This window comes from Hippopotamus amphibius, chromosome 3, assembly GCF_030028045.1.
Source record: "Hippopotamus amphibius kiboko isolate mHipAmp2 chromosome 3, mHipAmp2.hap2, whole genome shotgun sequence".
Classification (NCBI taxonomy): Eukaryota; Metazoa; Chordata; class Mammalia; order Artiodactyla; family Hippopotamidae; genus Hippopotamus; species Hippopotamus amphibius.
Window position 1 is genome coordinate 197,634,539 of NC_080188.1, and position 17,553 is coordinate 197,652,091.

Sequence of the window (17,553 nt, forward strand, 5' to 3'; positions counted from 1 at the left end):
AAGGTTAATGATACCTGTCTTTTCGCTGTCATCAACAGTTAGGGTGGTTTAGCAAGAGATAAATCACACACACACACACACACACACACACTCACACACACACTCACACACACAGGGGCTGTGCCATTGTTCTCTTCAAACAAAGGACAAAGCTTCTTTCTACATAAATTTTAAACATTGTTGTAAGAGAATAGACTTTTTTTTTTCTTTTGTGCTCAGAAGAAAAGAGTCTACAACATGTTTCTTCATTTGGAACACTTTTTTTTTTTTAAGGTTGTGGAGGAATAATGAAGACTCCATGCAGGATGCATCACTCCAATCACAAAATCTGCACTGATTTTTTAAGGGCCACGTAGTCGGAAAAGCCAACGGTCCTTTTGACGGTTAGATAACCAGCGCCTGGATCTGAAACATCCTGCCGTCAGTTGAGGAGGACACTTTTTGCTACTAAATAAACAGTGATAAATTAGGGCGGCGGATCTGCAATAAGAACATTACAAGTTCATCTTGCAATAACGACATCTGGACAAAAGTGTCTTTTCATGAAAAACATTTTATTAAAGAAAATACAAACTTTTTTTTTCACCTACCCAAATCTTCGTTTGTTTCTTTCCTGAAAATATTCCTGATGAGATTCAAGAAGCATGCTCCTCATTTTAGAACGCAGGGCCATTAGTGCTAAAAGCTAAAGCGGGAGAAATGGGATATTCTATGCTTTTAATACACACAAGGTACAGCTTAAATACAGTATCAGTGTGATAGTGAAACATATTAGGTACTTCATTCCATCCTTTGAAAATGAAATAAGGCCAGGAGTTTAGCAACAAAACAATATAATAGGCTTAGAGATAGTTTTATAATTTTAATACAGAATGTCCTGGGCCTAAGAACCATGGTGGCCACCGTCAGCCAGGCAGAATACGAATATGTTGCCGTGGGAAATATACTGCATCCTCAGAAAATTACCAAAAATAGCAAAGGAACATTTACCTACGGTTCAATAGATGGCTTCTCCCTTACCGGCCCTCCACTCGGCTTCCCCACCACACACACACACACACACACACACACACACACACACACACTCACACACACACACACACACACACACACACACACACACTCACACACACACACACACTCACACACACACACACTCACACACACACACTCACACACACACACACTCACACACACACACACACAGACACACACACTCACACACACACACAGACACACACACTCACACACACACACACTCACACACACACACACTCACACACACACACACACAGACACACACACTCACACACACACACACTCACACACACACACACACTCACACACACACACACTCACACACACACACTCACACACACACACACTCACACACACACACACACAGACACACACACTCACACACACACACAGACACACACACTCACACACACACACACTCACACACACACACACACACACACACACACACACTCTTTCTGTGGTTCTGTGCAGCGTTGTTAGCATGACTCACAGGCGTAACCAGCTCCCCGAACCAGCGTGTGGCCCCCTCGCCCCCCCACTCCCGGCGCACACACCAACCGCGCAGACGCAGCCGCGCACACGGCACACATCCTGCCAATTCCCATCTCTGATTTAAACGTCTCTATTCCTGCCAGACCTGGTGACGGAAGGACATCTGCCACCTACTCTCAGCCACCTCTCCGGGCGGCTGCCCACCCTGCGCGGCTGGCTCTGCGTGGCCGGGGTTCCTGGTCAACCCCCCGTACAGAGCAGCGAGCTGCGTGCCCAGCGCCGCACCTCGTGGCGCCCAGGCTGCCCTGGAACCCAGGGCTTTGCATGCCTCATGCTCCCCCAGCCTTCTTTCTCTGGCCTCGAGGAGGTGGCCTGGGGGCAGAGCAGCAGTTACGAAATTTTAATAGACTTTTCCCCCTGGGCACAAAATCCACACCCAGTGAGTGATACCTCGTGGGGCAGTTTTCAGCGGAAGGTGGCGAGTCCAGGGTGCAAAGGTGCCTCAAGGAGCCCGAGTCTCCTGCTTTCTTCCTTCAGCTCTCTCTCTCTCCATCCCTGGTTTCCTTACGTATAAAGCAAACGAGGAACTGTTGCAACACTCACTCACTCGTTCAGCCAGCAAAGACTGGCTGGGGGCTGGGGCGGGGGGTGGGGGGCAGGGACCAGGCGGCCCCGGGCACCAGCTCAGCCAGAGGTGTCCACTGACGGCCAGTCAGACGCCACGGAAGCTCAGACTGGGGGCGCCTCACGCATCTGGGGGTCCCGGAGGCTCCTGGAGGGAGTGCGGTACCAACAGATCTGAAGGGTGCGTGGGGATCGGCCACAGAACATTCCTGTAAGTAACAGGAACAGTCTTTTGTGTTCACCGCTTCATTTTATTCTTATATTTCTCCTGACGGGTAAGCAGGGCAGGCACTGATTTCTCTTTAAAACAAACAAACAAACAAAAACAAGATAAACAGAAGAGTAGGTAAGGCCGGCCAGGGTGAAGCTGGGTTGGAACCAGGATGCTGTGAACTCCCAGCATCATACTTCCCACGAGACCACGTTCTCGAAAGAGCCAACTTGGGGGAGCCCACGCCTCCCCACGCCCCTCGCGTCACCCTGCCTGGGTCTCCTTGGGTAGATGGTGTCCCGGTTGGCGCACAGGAGCTGTGACTTACGGCCAAGACAGTCCCTCCAGGCCGCAGAGAAGGCCACCTGCACCCCAGGGCCTGATGTAGGGCCTCAGCACCTGCAGGATGCCCCGAGGCGGCAGCCTCCGGCCCCTCCGGGCCCCCCAGGGGCCGCCTCTGTAGCCTCCACTGCCCCTCACTCCCTGTCCTTCCCCTTGGCCTTCTCCACCCTGAGTGTCTGTGCAAGCAGGACCCCTCTCCTTCCGCCGTCCCCTGCTCAGACGCACGCACGCACGCACGCTGCCCTCCACCCTTCTCCCCGCCTCAGAGCCCCTCACGGTCACCACCCTGGTCACCCTGCTGGTCAGACGTTGTCCTGGCAGTTCCAGCAGCTGATGCTCAGAGGCGTCAGCGTCGCTCCTTTCAGGCCCTTGTTTCCCGCCCCCCAACTTGTGGGATCTCAGTTCCCCAAGCAGGCACTGAAACCAGGCCAGAGCAGTGAAAGCCCAGAATCCTAACCACTCGACCACCAGGGAACTCCCCTGGAGGGATGTTTCTATTTTGTGTCTTTTCCTTCCGGGGTTCTCAGCCAGCCCTCGCTTCTGCCTCCCACGTGTGTTGTGGTGGAATACTCTTCCCCCACAGATCTTCCTATATTATGACCTATTTCTCTGCTGCGTTACAGTTTTCTGCCTTTTCCAAAATTTCTATGATGAGGATGTATGGCTTTCATAAGCACGAGCAAAAGTTTAAAAATTTCAAAGTATTCCCACGCAGGAAGATAAAAAATATTGACTTTTCTCTGAGTGGTGGAACTGCGGGTGACTTTTTCTTTAGTCCATATATTTCCAAATTGTCTAAAATTAGATATAAATATATCTTGTATACAACATGAAAATATCTCATTTAAAGATATAAAAACGGGAGACAAAGCCTGTGTTACGTCCAAAGGTGTCTGTCTGCACGATCACCAGTTTACTTCCTGCCGTGTAGACCTGCCATGAAGCACGTGTCAGAGTTGAGAGAGAACAGACAGACAGAGAGAAGTTATGTCACATCGTGGCCGCATCTTTAATGGACAGAGATTGGAGCTGCTCGTGTGTGATTAGAACTTTCCATACGATCCTCACTTTTCATCTTCTTGTAAAAGCCTGGAAATTTACTGCTGAGCCTGTGTCCTGCAGAGAAAATTACTTCTTTGAGAGGACCTGCTTGCACAAGCGTAAAATCCCTGCCACTCTGAGCAGCGAGGGAACCAGTGCAGGCTCAGATGCGCTGAGCTGGCGCTTCTGAGTTACCTGTTCCGGAGAACTTTGGGGTACAGACCTCCCAGCACATCCTTTCTTTATATTCTTATCCCTTCCCAGTCTTGAGTGTCTTACTGGGGACCCCTCCACACAGCTGACCTCACTCACGCACCGATGGCCGGCCCAGGGGCCTGGAGAGGCTTGTCATCTCGTGGGGTCGCAAGAAAAGCACCCACTGATCACCTGGGAAAGGCCGGTCCAAGCAGAGGCAAGAGCTGGTGCAGAGCCCAGAGGAAGAGGCCAGCCGAGGCCACAGGGCTGGAGGGAGGAGAGCAGGGAGAGGATGGGCAGGCGGGTGCAGGGGAAGCCTTGGCAGGCTGGAGGGCCTGCAGTTTAATTCCGAGTCTGATGAGGAGCCATCTGGAAGCTTTGAGGAAGGAAATGATGGCCTATGAATTTTTTTAAGTGCTCCATCTGGCTGTGAGGAGAGCCGGCTGTGGAGGGCTAAAAGCAGAAGCAAGCAGACAGGTCCGAGGTCACCGTGGAGGCCAGGCCGAAGGTGCTACAGACCTGGGTCAGGGCAGTCCCGGGAAGGCCCCCGAGGCTCTTGGAGACCGAGGCGCAGAGCTCAGAGCACCGGGCCCCTGGTTCTTACCAGGTACTTCGAAGGTGCCCAGGAATCTGAAGGAAGGAATGTGGGCAGAGCACCTCTCCCAAATTCAAGGTGGAGAACCCACTCCAGCCTCCAGATTCCCTGAGAAGCCATGCTGCTTTCACACGTGCCTGGTCCTGGTCCAGCTGGTACCCCTCTTCCGCCGAGAGAGTCGCGTGGGTCCCTACAGGTGTGCTCTATGACCCCAAGACAGAACGACTTCTGGCCAGGAGAGACACTAGGAGGCAAAGTAATACTGCAGTCAAAATCCCTCATTCTCTAGCACCCGTCGAAAGGAGCAACAATTGGGGCTCTGAAGCGCTTCCGGAAAAGTTCTGCAGGGCATCCAGAGGTCACCCCCGTGTCTGTCTCGAGAATGCAGGTTGAAGTAAAAAACCTGTGTCTCTGCAGCAGTGGTTCCCACCCTGGCTGCATAAGGGCCCTGGGAGCCTTTAAACCACACCTGCCGCCAGGCCCCAGCCCAGACCGGCCCATCAGGGTCTTGGCGTGAGGCCCCGGCAGCGCTGTGTGTAACATCTTCCCGGGGATTCTTCTGTGTGTCCGGGTAGAGAAGCGCGGCCAGAGGTGAGGTGAGTCACTCTGCAACCCGTCCTTCCCCCCCGAATGTGAGTCATGCCAAGCACAGGCGGCAGCTCAGGACGCGATGCTCAGCCCTCCCCGTGGAGCCCAGACACACGTCCCTCAATCAAGCATTTGTGAGAATTACTTATAATACAAATATATTCATCGATTTCAGGCTTAGGAGTGGGCAGCCTCTAAAAGGCAGCTCGACCGTCTCTTGCCCTGCCTTAGTGCCATGCCTGCTTTTTCTTCCTCCTCCTGTCCTTTTCTCCTTGCCCTGGTCGCCCCCTCTACTCTCTTCCACGGGCCTCCTGGACACCTGCCCCAGGCACCTGGCTGCAGAGATCACCTCCAAGAAGGTCTCGATGAAAATCAGAACTTTCTGAAAGGCCGTAGCGTTGGTACCATGTCTTGCTTTGCTGAAAACATGTACTTTGGAAAGCAGTCTAGCAGTTCTTTAAAGGTTCAACATGGAGCTGTCATATGGTCGAGCAATTCCACTCCTTCCCGTATGCCTAGGAGAAATGAAAACACATATTCACACAAAAACTTAGACACCAGTGCGCACACAGCAGCGTTATGCATAATCCAAATGTCCATCAACTGATGGAATTGGATTCCACCACCCCCCACACCGCACCACCAAAAAGTGGTCGAACCATACGGCGGAACAGGATTCTTCCCTAAAAAACAGTGAAGTACTGATCCAGGCTACAACTTGGATGAGCCTTGAAGACACCTGCAAAGGGAAAGAAATCAGTCACAAAAGCCCACATGTTGTAGGATCCCATTGACACGAAATGCCCAGAATAGGAAAATCTAGAGACAAGGGGCCATGAGAGACTGCCAGGGGCTGGGGGCAGGGAGGAGTCAGGAGTGACTACTTGTGGGTACAGTTCTTCCGAGTGAAAATATGCTCTAAATTCAATTGTGGTGATGGTTGCACAATTTGACTTGTACAGCTTAAATCAGTGAATTGTACGTGAATTATATCTCAATGAAGCTGTTATAAAACGTGTACTTCAGCAACAGAAAACTATGAATGCTACAATGATCATATCTTTTAACAATCATGAGGACCCTGAGGAAGTGCTGCCTGGAACACTGCAGTCAGGGCATCTAACACAGACAGACACGGCCGGTCACCTCCAGAAACGTATTCCTCAATTATGGGAAGGTCAGGACCTTTGCACGCACCCTCCGGGCGTCTTACGAACTCTTCCCATCTTCGGCTTTTCCCACTCAGTCCAATGGCGCTGCTTCCTTTTCAACAATGAGTACCTTTCTATACCGTCTCACTGATGTTCCTGCCTTCACATCCAGGTACCGGTGGGAGATATAGTCCTTCCTATGGAGGAGGTCAGGGGTTTGGGTTTTAAAGACGGTCCTCCAAAGTCCAGGGTCAACTCTAGTCCCAAGTGACACCCCCCACCCACCATCTACCCAGCCCCCTCCACTCAGCCCCACGCAAGGGCCACGAGGACTCCGTAAGTCCCCTGGGTTCCAGATGAAACCGCACAGCCTGCGAAGCTGACCTCTCCCTCTGAGTCCCCACACTCACCACCCCACCCCCCACCCCATACAGCCCCCCACCAGTGTCATCACGGGTTCTTTTTTCACCAGGCCTCCTCCCAGAGCCCTCCTGAGGGATCTGAGGGACCAGAGCCTCCTCTGAGCACCTTGTAAGGTTGTGTCCCTGAAGAAGAGGCAGGTCAGATAGACGGTCACCACCTCCAGGGCGCCCGCCAGGAGATCACCACCGGGTCTCTGTCCAGGGACGGTGGGTTCGGCCTTCCTCTCGGGTGCCCATCACCACCCCCCACACCACAGCAGGCCAGGCCGCTTTGCTCTGCTCTCGCTTGTTCTCGGCACCCCGGGTCCCCAGCAGAAACAGCAAGGCCTCAGGGAAGGCCCTTCTGACAAAGCTCATCCCCTCGGGCTCCGTCTGGGGAATCTGGAAATGCTCATTTATTGGAAAACTCTTTGCTAGCCAGGGCTCCCCGCGTGGCTCCAGGAACGGGGGCCACGGGCGATGCGCACCGCGCGGCAGGACGAACAGAGCCCACCTGCTCGGGCGAGCGGGACCCCAGACACAGCATCGCGGTGGTGCCGGCGGCAGGGCCCCCAGCGCTGCCGGGAAGGGAGGGGTCCGGCCGGGCGCAGGCGGGGGCTGCGGCTTCTGCAAGCGCAGGGTGGGTCCGCGGAAGTGCCCTTGACAAAGGCCGGAGCGGGGGAAGCAGGGCAGAGGTCGGGTGGGCGGAGGGGGCCCGCGGGGCAGGAGGGGAGGCGGCGGCGGGGCGCAGGCAGCGCGCGCAGCCGGGGAGCGGGACGCCGCAGCGCGCGGGGGGCAGCGCGGGAGGGACCGGCGGGGGCGGCGGCGGCCCGCGAGGCCCTGGGGCTGGGCGCCCGGCCGCCGGGGGGACGCGCGCTGCCGAGGCCTCGGCCGCCCCCGCCCCGCATCCGCATCCCCTGTCCCTGCCCCCGGCCACCCGCTGGTGGAGGCAACCGGCTGCTCACCGAGCGCACGGGAAGTCGGCCTGTGGCCGACTGGACGCCCGCGTGGGGCCGGTTCTGCCGTTTTCCGCTCGCTGCTTCCTGGACCGTCTCTGGGGGACGTCATCCCTCGCGTTATCCCGGATGCTGAGCTCGCGGCGGCGCGGCTGGGCGGGGAGCGAGCGCGGGGGCGCCGGCCACAGGCCAGAGAGGACGCCGGTGACAGCGGTCAGCCGCCAGCCTGTTAAACTCGCGGACACTTTCGTGCCAGGTCCTCTGCTTTGGCCGCAGAGTCCTGGCCCGGGGAGGTCCGATCAAATCCAGAAAGTTATAACACAGGGTCCACTTCCAGGGCGTTTCCAGATTTACCCCCTTAGTGATCAGTGGTCGTTAAAATGAATGTGAATATATCATTTTATTGCAGAAATTCAGGGAGCAGTGGTCTTTGTTTTAAAACGATCCGTTCACACTACTGCAGGAATTTGCAATTTATTAAACCTACTCTGTCTACATAACTCTCTGGAGTTGTCATGCACGTTATAAAGTTGTCCAATGCAAACCAGGGTGAAATGATATATTCAGAAAATTACAGAAACATGTTTCTATATACCTATTACATACATACTCATCTTCAAGCAAAACATGTGCCTCTAGGAAAGAGAAATGCATTTTTCTTGCAGATTCCTGGTATGTTTAAAGTTCAAAGTTGATTGACACATGCTTTCACTTAATGACGGTAATTACAAAGAATAACAATTCCAAACAGATCTGTTCAGTGTAACAGTCTCGTCCTGCCACGTGGATTAACACCGAGACCCGTCAGATACGCGGTTTTGCCACCAATCATGCGGACGCCCGTTTGTAAGACGAGAAACAGATTAATAATAAGCATTTCCTCTACACTTTCCCCTAAACACTTGCCGGAAAGAATAAAAGCTGCTGGCTCTGAAGGACATGATCCAGCGGCAGACGTTCTATCTAGCCCCAAAACAACCCTGCAGGCCTCTCAGGAAGGACACAAGGGCACGTCCACCTCTTGTGATGGTCACTGTCTGCAGGGTGGACAGGCCACACAGACCCACTTTCACTGTGTTCTTTTGCCTGATATACGGGGCATGTTTCACTGCTTTTACTGAAAATCTCTCCGGACCACTTGGGTAAGTGACAGCCCAAACAGAAGGTTTACTTCCACTCCAAATGGTTAGTACTTGTTGAGTATCTAGTATCTGGTAAAGACCCGTCTAGCTAAAAATCAGGGGATGTCGGGGATGATTGATCAGATATTTAGAGGTAGATCGCTACACAGGCCTCATCTGGGAAACACAATACATATGGAAAAGGTCTGTGATTACAATTACACCGCCAGGCGGGTGCAGTTCTAACTTCAAACACCAGGATTATGAAAGAGGGTTCCGCTGCATTTAGTTTTATCCTGTGGACATGCTGGCTAAATGAGTATTGCACCTAACATGCCAAAGAGTGGATTTTCCACTTGACTTTTTACTGCCACATATAAATAGCAGGTAAAATTAAAATGGATGGGCAGAGTATTGAAACAATCACATTGTATATACTATGAACTTTGTTACCATGTCGTAATTGTGGGGCCTTTTATTCCGGAGCTGGTTAGGATTTAGGGTCATGTTTTTTATAGCAAAGGGGGTATGGAATTGTAGCCAGTCAGCTGTCTGATGTCAGCCTGGGCATGAGTGTACAGTGACTGTTTGCTTTTCTGTGACACGGGGCGTTACGGGCCCGCTGACGTGCCAGACGATGGCAAAGTAAATAAATAGCACATGTTTAAGACAAAAGGCCCTCAGTCGTGTTGCTTTCAGGAACCTGCATTTTACATTTTAAAATAAAGGGAAGCTTCTTAGTCTGTATTTAGAAGTCGAAAAAGGTCTATTTAAAAATGAACGTTCTCCCACGGAAAATACATTTCTGTGATCCTGTTTTAATGCAGGAGGGGGTTTATGGGCCTCCCAGTGTCGCTCAGCAAAAAACACCTGCTGGTTCTGTGTGGCGGAGGTTCAGGACTGTGTGGAGGCTGGATGGGCCTTCAGGGACGTCCTGCTTCAGCAGCATGAAACTCAACTGGCAAGAATGTCTTCCAAAATGCTTTTTTGTTGTTGTTGGGTTCTTTGTTTGTTTTTATTTCTTTGGTCTCTTGTTTGTTTTTTGGCTGCGCTGCACGGCATGTGGGAATCTTAGCTCCCCGACCAGGGATCGAACCTGTGCCCCTTGCGGTCGAAGCCCGGGGCCCTAACCACTGAACAACCAGGGAATTTCCTTTTCCAAAATGTTTTGATTTCTTAGTTTTACCCACATCTTGAAACTGCTCTAAAGAGGATCAAGAGCTCTAAATGTCCCTAAATGCCCCCTCTATTGTTCCCATTGTTTACTTGGAGGCTCCTTATCACGACATGTTTAGATGCGATCGTAACAGACAATGTGAACACATCACATTCTGTTTCTGCCTTCAGAGGTACAACTCACTGTCTCTGAACGGACACGTCTGCCTGGCGGGCTGCAGCCCTGAAACCACACTGACCAGACAGTCCTCTGGGTGTGAAAAGCCAGCTTTCGTATTTCGGAATCATACTGACCCCTAAAATTTGGTATATTATGTCATTTCTGCTGGGCAGCAGGTGAAAAGTTAAGTGATCACACAAACCTGTCCTGTATTGATCAGTTAGTTACAGGAGGAAAGAAAATTCCTGGGAAAAGTTTTAGTCTGTCTCCTCCCCATATTAATAGAACAATGGGAGCTGACCTTTTAAAAAATATATACTTATTTATTTATTTATTGGCTGCTTTGGGTCTTTGTTGCTGCGTGGGGGCTTTCTCTAGTTGTGGCAAGTGGGGGCTACTCTTCATTGCGGTGTGCAGGCTTCTCATTGCAGTGGCTTCTCTTGTTGCGGAGCATGGGCTCTAGGCTCACGGGCTTCAGTAGTTGTGGCACATGGGCTCAATAGTTGTGGTGCACAGCTTAGTTGCTCCGCAGCACATGAGATCTTCCTGGACCAGGGATGGAACCCATGTCCCCTGCATTGGCAGGCGGATTCCCAACCACTGTGCCACCAGGAAAGTCCCCGGAACGGACGTTTTTTGAGACAAGGATAAAAAAACTCAATGATGCCTCAAGAACACTTCTGATCTCAGCTTTCAGCTTTGGGCAGCTTTTAGCATTGACCCTGACAGAGAGATTGTTAGCTAGTAATTTGTCATTAAAACCTTACACATACTGTATTTCAACAAATCCAAGACACCTTGCAATTCTGTGCGCCACTAAGAATGGACAAAATCTGACAGTTAAATTGGGCTGTGCCCCAGCTGTGTGAAGCATTCTGAATCCACACATGTGAGACTGTTAAGACACATGCATCTCAGAACCAATAAAACACAAAACTTAGGCAAAAAACAGTCTCTCGTCTTAATGGGAAGTGAAATTATCACGCGTGCGCACACCTGACTTGCCCGCTGGCTTTCATCAAGCCCTGGCACCCCGGCCTCGTGAATGTGTCGGCCTTCTGTCTTCCCTGTCCTTCAGTACAGACCCTCGGGACTCCTCACCAGGTGATGTCACAGCCGTGTCACAGCTGTCCATGGAAACCGCCTTCGAATCGGTCCCCGGGCCCCCACATCCTGGCCCCTCTGCGAGTAACCCGGCCACGGGGTGCGTCACACTGGCCTTCAGCCAGTGCCTCCCCTTCGGAGCTGCTCCTCGTCCGTGCCCACCGCCATCCCTCCCTGACTGCAGTGAGAGGACCGCCCGCGTGCATGGCAAGAGCCTCAAAACTGCTGGATGTACAACGGAATACTACTCAGAAAAAAAGAATGAAATCACGCCATTTACGGCACTGTGGATGCACCTAGAGACTGTCACATTAAGTGAAGTAAGCCAGATAAAGATAAATGTCATACATTGCTTATATGTGGAATCTAAAAAAAAAGATACAAATGAACTTATTTCCAAAACAGAAAGAGACCCACAGACATAGAAAAAAACTTATGGTTACCAAAGGGGAAAGGGGGGTGGGGTAAAGGACAAATTAGGAGGTTGGGATTAACATTCACGCACCGCTATAGATAAAATAGACAACCAACCAACGAGGACCCACTGTACAGCACGGGGAGCTCTCCTCGGTATTTTGTAACAACCTTTAAGGGAAGAGAATCTGAAGAATATGTGTGTGTGTGTGTGTGTAACTGAATCACTGTGCTGCACACCTGAAACTAACACAATGTTGTAAATCAACTATACTCCAATAAAAAAACAAATTGAAAAAAATTAAAATATTTTAAACAAACAAACACACACATACTGCTGGATGAGTAGAGCACGTTTTCCTGCAGCATTAATTCCATGGAACAGTAGGTAATTTGTGACGTTTGTTGTTTTCACTAAAACAAACACGACAGAGCAGCATGATACACAGCATTAATTTTTACAGCAAGACGGTTCCTAGAGACTCATTTCGGGTTCTCAGGTGACCACCCCTCTCTGCCGTGTGTGTGGAACATTCCGGAAGCTCTGGCCCACAGGACTAGCTCACAGGCCCCACCGCCTTTCAGTCTTTATCTCCCTTCCTCTCGTCCTGAATGCAAATTCTGTTCCTGCCAAGGTACCTTCTCACCATTTCCCCCAAATATGCAGGGTTGATTGTTGCTTATATCAGGCATCAGACATCAGTGGCCCTTTCTCCTTCCACCGCGTGCTTCCCAGACCTGAAGCACACCTTCGAGATCAGGTCCGCACCCCCTCCCCGCTCCCCCAGAGCTGCCCTCCTGCCCACAGGAACCCGGCCGCCTTCCCCCCATCCAAAGGCATTTACTGAAACTCCCAGATCAGGCTTGACTACTGCCTGCAGGGGCCACGTACCACCTGCTGCCTGCGGCGGCCACAGCCTAGAGTGGTTGCAGCAGAGACCACGAGGGCGGCAAAGCCTCGTGCGTTTCCTGTCTGACCATGGATAGAGAAGGTTTGCCAACACCTGGTCTGGCTCCTCATTATACTTTCTGATACTGAGCTTCCATTATCTTGTTATATGCTATCTTCATAGTACGTGTTATTACACATGTGCTTGTATGTTATTATATATGTGGCTTTATATGTACATAAAGTTAGTGTTTTCTCTTCCCCATCTCCCACACGCTCCTTGCAGGCAGGGACCATCCCTCACCCGCCTCCTCTGGAACGCCGAGGACGGTTCTCCCTGAAGGGACGTGCCCCGTGGCTTTGGATCAAGTTTCCAGAAAACAGTGTTGCCGCACACGAGCACTGGCCTTCACAGGGCTGCCTGGTCGCTGTGGCTCAGGGGCTGAACTCTGGCCTTTTAGGGGTTCAAATGGATTCGAAGTTTTCTAGAGCAGTACCTTACTCTGCAACTCTGCTTAGGTTGACCCCAGGCAAAACGTGAGGAAGGAGAAGTCTACCGCTGTGTCCCTGCCTCCAGCATAGCTCTTGGGTGACTGAGGGTCCCCGGGTCTGGTCTCAGAGTCCCCACTTCTGTGTGGTGGGCTGTGTCCTCAGGACTCTGACCTCCCCTGCACAGAAACAAGAGGGCTCACGGTCTTTGAAACCAGACAAGTCTTATGCAGCGACGTTACTCAGCTTCTAGAAGCTTCCCTTCCCCCATCTGGCAAGACTAAATGACATAACCGACACAGCGTGCCTGGCCCCGGGTGGATGCAGTAGTTACAGTAGTTAAGAAATGGAGCTGGTTAGCGAATGAGGGATATGATGCTTTTGTCCAGTTGAAAAATGCTTATATTTCTAAAAGGCTTTTACCAATATTGAATTATTTTCATTGCAAAGACTTCCCTAAGTAGTCTGTGAAAACTGGAAGTTTTTTATTGCTACCCATAATGAAATGCATCAGATGAGAGGTGAAAATCCTCCCTCCCCACCCCGTCGGTCCTGCACGCTGCAGGGTGTGAAGAAAATCTGTTATTATTTGTTTATTATCACACGCCCTGTGCTGTGGCTGACACAACAGGTCTGTGCAGTCCAGGCAGCAGCTCTCCAGACGTCTCGGTGACAGAGCAGCTGTGTGTTTCTGTATCGACGTGGCTCCCAACGCCCTTTCACTCACGGATAGATTCCTCCTCTCCTGCCTGTGCACACGGAGCTACGTCTTACCGTGTTCCTCTCACCACACACTCATTTGCTCACTTAACACGTGCGTATCGAGGGCCTCTGATGTATATTTAGGTTGTCTGTCACTTTTTACTACTATGATAAATCCATACCTTTATACAGGTATTCTTGCGTACTTGTGTGTGATTATTTCTAGAGAACAGCTTCCCCAGAATGGAATCTCTGGGTTTACAGGTGCATGCCTTCTGCAGTTTGAAAGGTACTGACAAACTGCCTCCCAAAAAGGAGGTATCAGGTCATACTCCCACCAGCCAGTTTCCTGATATCTGATAGGTAAAAAAAACCATGATCTTATCTAATCCATCTTTCCGTGGTCACTCGTGGAGATGAGATTTCTTTTCCCACATGTGTGAGTCACTTCTATGTAATTTTCCTGTCCTTGACCCATTTTCTAGAACTCTTAAGGGGCCTCTGATCTTATGGATTGCAAGTTGGTTCGGAGGCAAGCCAGCCTTCCCGTGTCACCTGCGAAGGCGGCTGCCTGGGTCTGAGGCTGACCCAGCGCCCAAGGCGCAGTCTCGGGAAAGTAGGGACTTACTTTATCCACCCTGGTTCCTCTCGTTAGGACACGAGTCACCTGCAGATGTTCCAAAATTCCACCCTGTCCGCATTAGTGGCTCACCAGTCTTGGAGCCGAGGACGGAAACAGACAAAAGGTCTGGGGACGCTGGTCGTCCTCTTCCCTCAGGCCTTCCCAGGGTTCACAGCAGGTGGCTCGCTGCTCCTTATCCACATGGCAGTAATGAGGAGTGGTTCCCGGGCCTCCTGGTGAGGCCTTCTGAGCGCCCCATCTGAAACACCCTCATCCCCCCAAGCACGCCTCCGGCCCATCCTGCCTCGCGTTGCCCTAGGGCAGTTCCCACCCTGGGCGTCTCCTCCTATTTCCTTGTTTACGTCTGTCCCACCGCAGCATGAGCCCCAGGGAAGATGCTTGAATCAGAGCAGAGCTCCAGGGTGGTGCCACGGGGTCTGTGCGTGTTATCTCCTCTGACCTCTCCAGCAACCCTGTGACGGAGGTGTTACTGTTACCTGCACTTCACAGAAGAGGAAAAGGAATCCTAAATGAATCAAGGGACGCAGCCCAGGTCGTGTGGCTGGTCCGCGGGCCTGGGAGCGCTACGTTGTGAGGCTGCTGCTTCTAAAGAGAAACGAGGGTGCTGTCCCCACCCCGCCCCCGCCACGGCCCACATGTTCCTAGAAATGTAGCATTTCCGAAAGGGTCATGAGATGGCTCTACAACTGGTACTTTATTTGTTAATACTTTTTGGTTTCCATACATCTACCTACCCAATTCTGCATATTTAACTAGTTCCCAGAAATGACGACTTAGATACTAGGTGCTGGGGGAAAGGGGGCCACAGTCCAGTGTTGACGACCTTTCTTGCGAAATCATAGAAAGCAGAGGGCTGTTTAATTCCTTCCTGAGATACAACTTCCAGAGCAATTAGCCTTTTGCAGGCATTCAAAAAACGTGTCGAAAAGAATCAAGTTCCCGGTGAAACTGGCTATTGCAATTAAAACCTTAATTTCAAAATAGCAGATGGAGGTTCTCGCTTTGTAAACTGAACTTTCCTATTGGGGTCACCTGGGACCCACACTCACCATTTCTGATTCAATGGGCCTGGGGTGAGACCCAGCGGTTGAGATTTATAAAAGCTCCCAAGTATTTCAAAGGACAGCCAGGGAAGAGAAGCACTGAATGACAGGTTCCTCCAGTGAAGAGTGTGTGCCCATCAAAAGGTAATAGTTAGGCAAAAATACTCACTGAGCAAAATTATTCAAGAATCACCCAATCTGAAGGCCTCTTGGAGGAAAATTAGACAAGACCAGCTCAGAAGGGACCGTGGAAACAGCTCTCCTGAACACGAAGGAACCCCCAAGCCTTGGGGACTTGCAGAAATTACTTGTTTAACAGAAAGGCATCTTTTTGTTTTTCTAGGGCAGGGATCTGCAAATGTTTTCTGCAAAGGGCCAGAGAGTGGCTATTTTAGGCTTCGCAGGCAACGACCCTGCTCCCCGGGGCAGCCCCAAAGCAGCCGGACCCACGTGGACGCAGAAGCGTGACAGGTTTCAATAAAACTCTACCTATGGACATAAAAATGCGAATTTCACACAATTTTCATGCCTCAAAATAGTATCCTCTTGACTCTTTTCAACCCTTTAAAAATGTAAACCCATCCTCAGCATGGGGGCCAGATACAAACAAGCAGCGGGGCCAGGGGCCCACGGGCCGTGGTTTGGTAACCTCGCTCCAGAAGAACAAATACAGGAACAGATCAGAGCTGTTAGTAAATGGATTCTACAGCAAGAGACATCTGTGGGAGAACTGAGGACATCCGTCCCACCCTTCATTCCCACCCTCCCAGGACGCAGGAACTGGAACTCTCTCTTAAACTGCAGGTGGACGTGAGATGCTGGGGTGATGCGCGCGGAGCTTGCTTGGCCCCTTTCTTGCTAGAGAAATTACAGGCCGCAGAGACGTGCAGAGCCTCAGGACAGGGGTGGCTCGAACAAGAGCTTTAATAACTCAATCGCAGGACCTGCAGCTGCCCGACGTGGAGGCGGCTTTTACTGTCCTTTAGGTCATAAAAATACCAGCTCCAGGTCCTCAAGTGAACGGTTTATAGGCGTTGATTTACGCAAACACAGGCCTATTAAATATGAGCCCCAAAGATTTGGGGAAATCAGAGACGTGAGGACTGGAGGGTGATGAAGTGGGTCCCACACCCAGCGGCAGGAGGGCAGCTTCTCTGAGGGGATGCCGGGCGGGGTGCTGGCAACAGAGGGACACTTTACCACGAAGCAGGGGTAGAGGAGCGGAGCTGCGGGCAGACGCTGAAGTGCTTGCCTTGCTTCGTAAGCAAATCCTCTTGGTTATTTAACTTACCAGCGCACGGGGCCGGGCCTCTGCACGTCTCACACAGCCCTCAGGAACACAAACACTAAAATGGGAAATGAATTTCCTTCAGAGAATTTCCCCAAAACATAGCAAGCTTCGTGGAGAAGAGAGAGGTGTTTATGGTGGACAAAAAAAAAAGAGACTCACAGCAACATGGATGGACCTAGAGATGATGGTACCAAGTGAAGTAAACCAGACAGAGAAAGACAGATAGCATCTGATAGCACTTATGCATGGAATCTAAAAACAATGATACAAATGAACTTATTTACAAAACAGAAACAGACGCACAGACACAAAAAACAACCTTATGGTTACCAAAGGGGAAGGATGCGGGGGAGGGATAAACTGAGTTTGGGATGAACATATACACACCGTTATATATAAAATGGATAAACAAGGACCTACTGTACAGCACAGGGAACTCTACTCAATATTCTGTAATAACCTAAATGGGAAAAGAATTTGAAAAAGAATAGATATGTGTATACATATAACTGAGTCACTTTGCTGTGCACCTGAAACTAACACATTATAAATTGACTATACTCCAATATAACAAAAATTTTTTAAATAAGAAGAATAATTTTGTCTTCATCCATATTTTTTTCTTCTTTTTTTTTTTTTTTGAGAACTTTATTATGTTTTTGGCTGCGTTGAGTCTTCATTGCTGCGCATGGGCTTTCCCTAGTTGCGGCGAGCAGGGGCTGCTTTTTGTTGCAATGCGCGGGCTTCTCATTGCAGTGGCTTCTCTTGTTGCAGAGCACAGGCTTTAGGCGCACAGGCTTCAATAGTTGTGGCACATGGGCTCAGTAGTTTTGGCACACAGGTTTAGTTGCTCTGTGGCATGTGGGATCTTCCCGGACCAGAGC

The 17,553-nt window shown here is 50.9% G+C and overlaps 1 long non-coding RNA gene across 7 annotated transcripts; it reads right to left on the minus strand.

Moving 5' to 3' along the window:
• Positions 1-552: 552 nt before the first annotated feature.
• On the minus strand, positions 553-7,739 carry LOC130850439 (uncharacterized). Of its 7 annotated transcripts, none has more exons than XR_009052891.1 (5): positions 6,809-7,186; positions 6,327-6,477; positions 4,551-5,868; positions 1,984-4,399; positions 553-685 (listed from the first exon to the last, which is right to left on the minus strand). It is a non-coding gene; the product is annotated as an uncharacterized LOC130850439 (long non-coding RNA). The 7 variants fall into 7 exon arrangements; XR_009052893.1 differs by having other exon boundaries at positions 4,551-5,644; positions 6,276-6,477; XR_009052890.1 differs by having other exon boundaries at positions 4,551-4,785; positions 5,462-6,477.
• Positions 7,740-17,553: the final 9,814 nt, after the last annotated feature.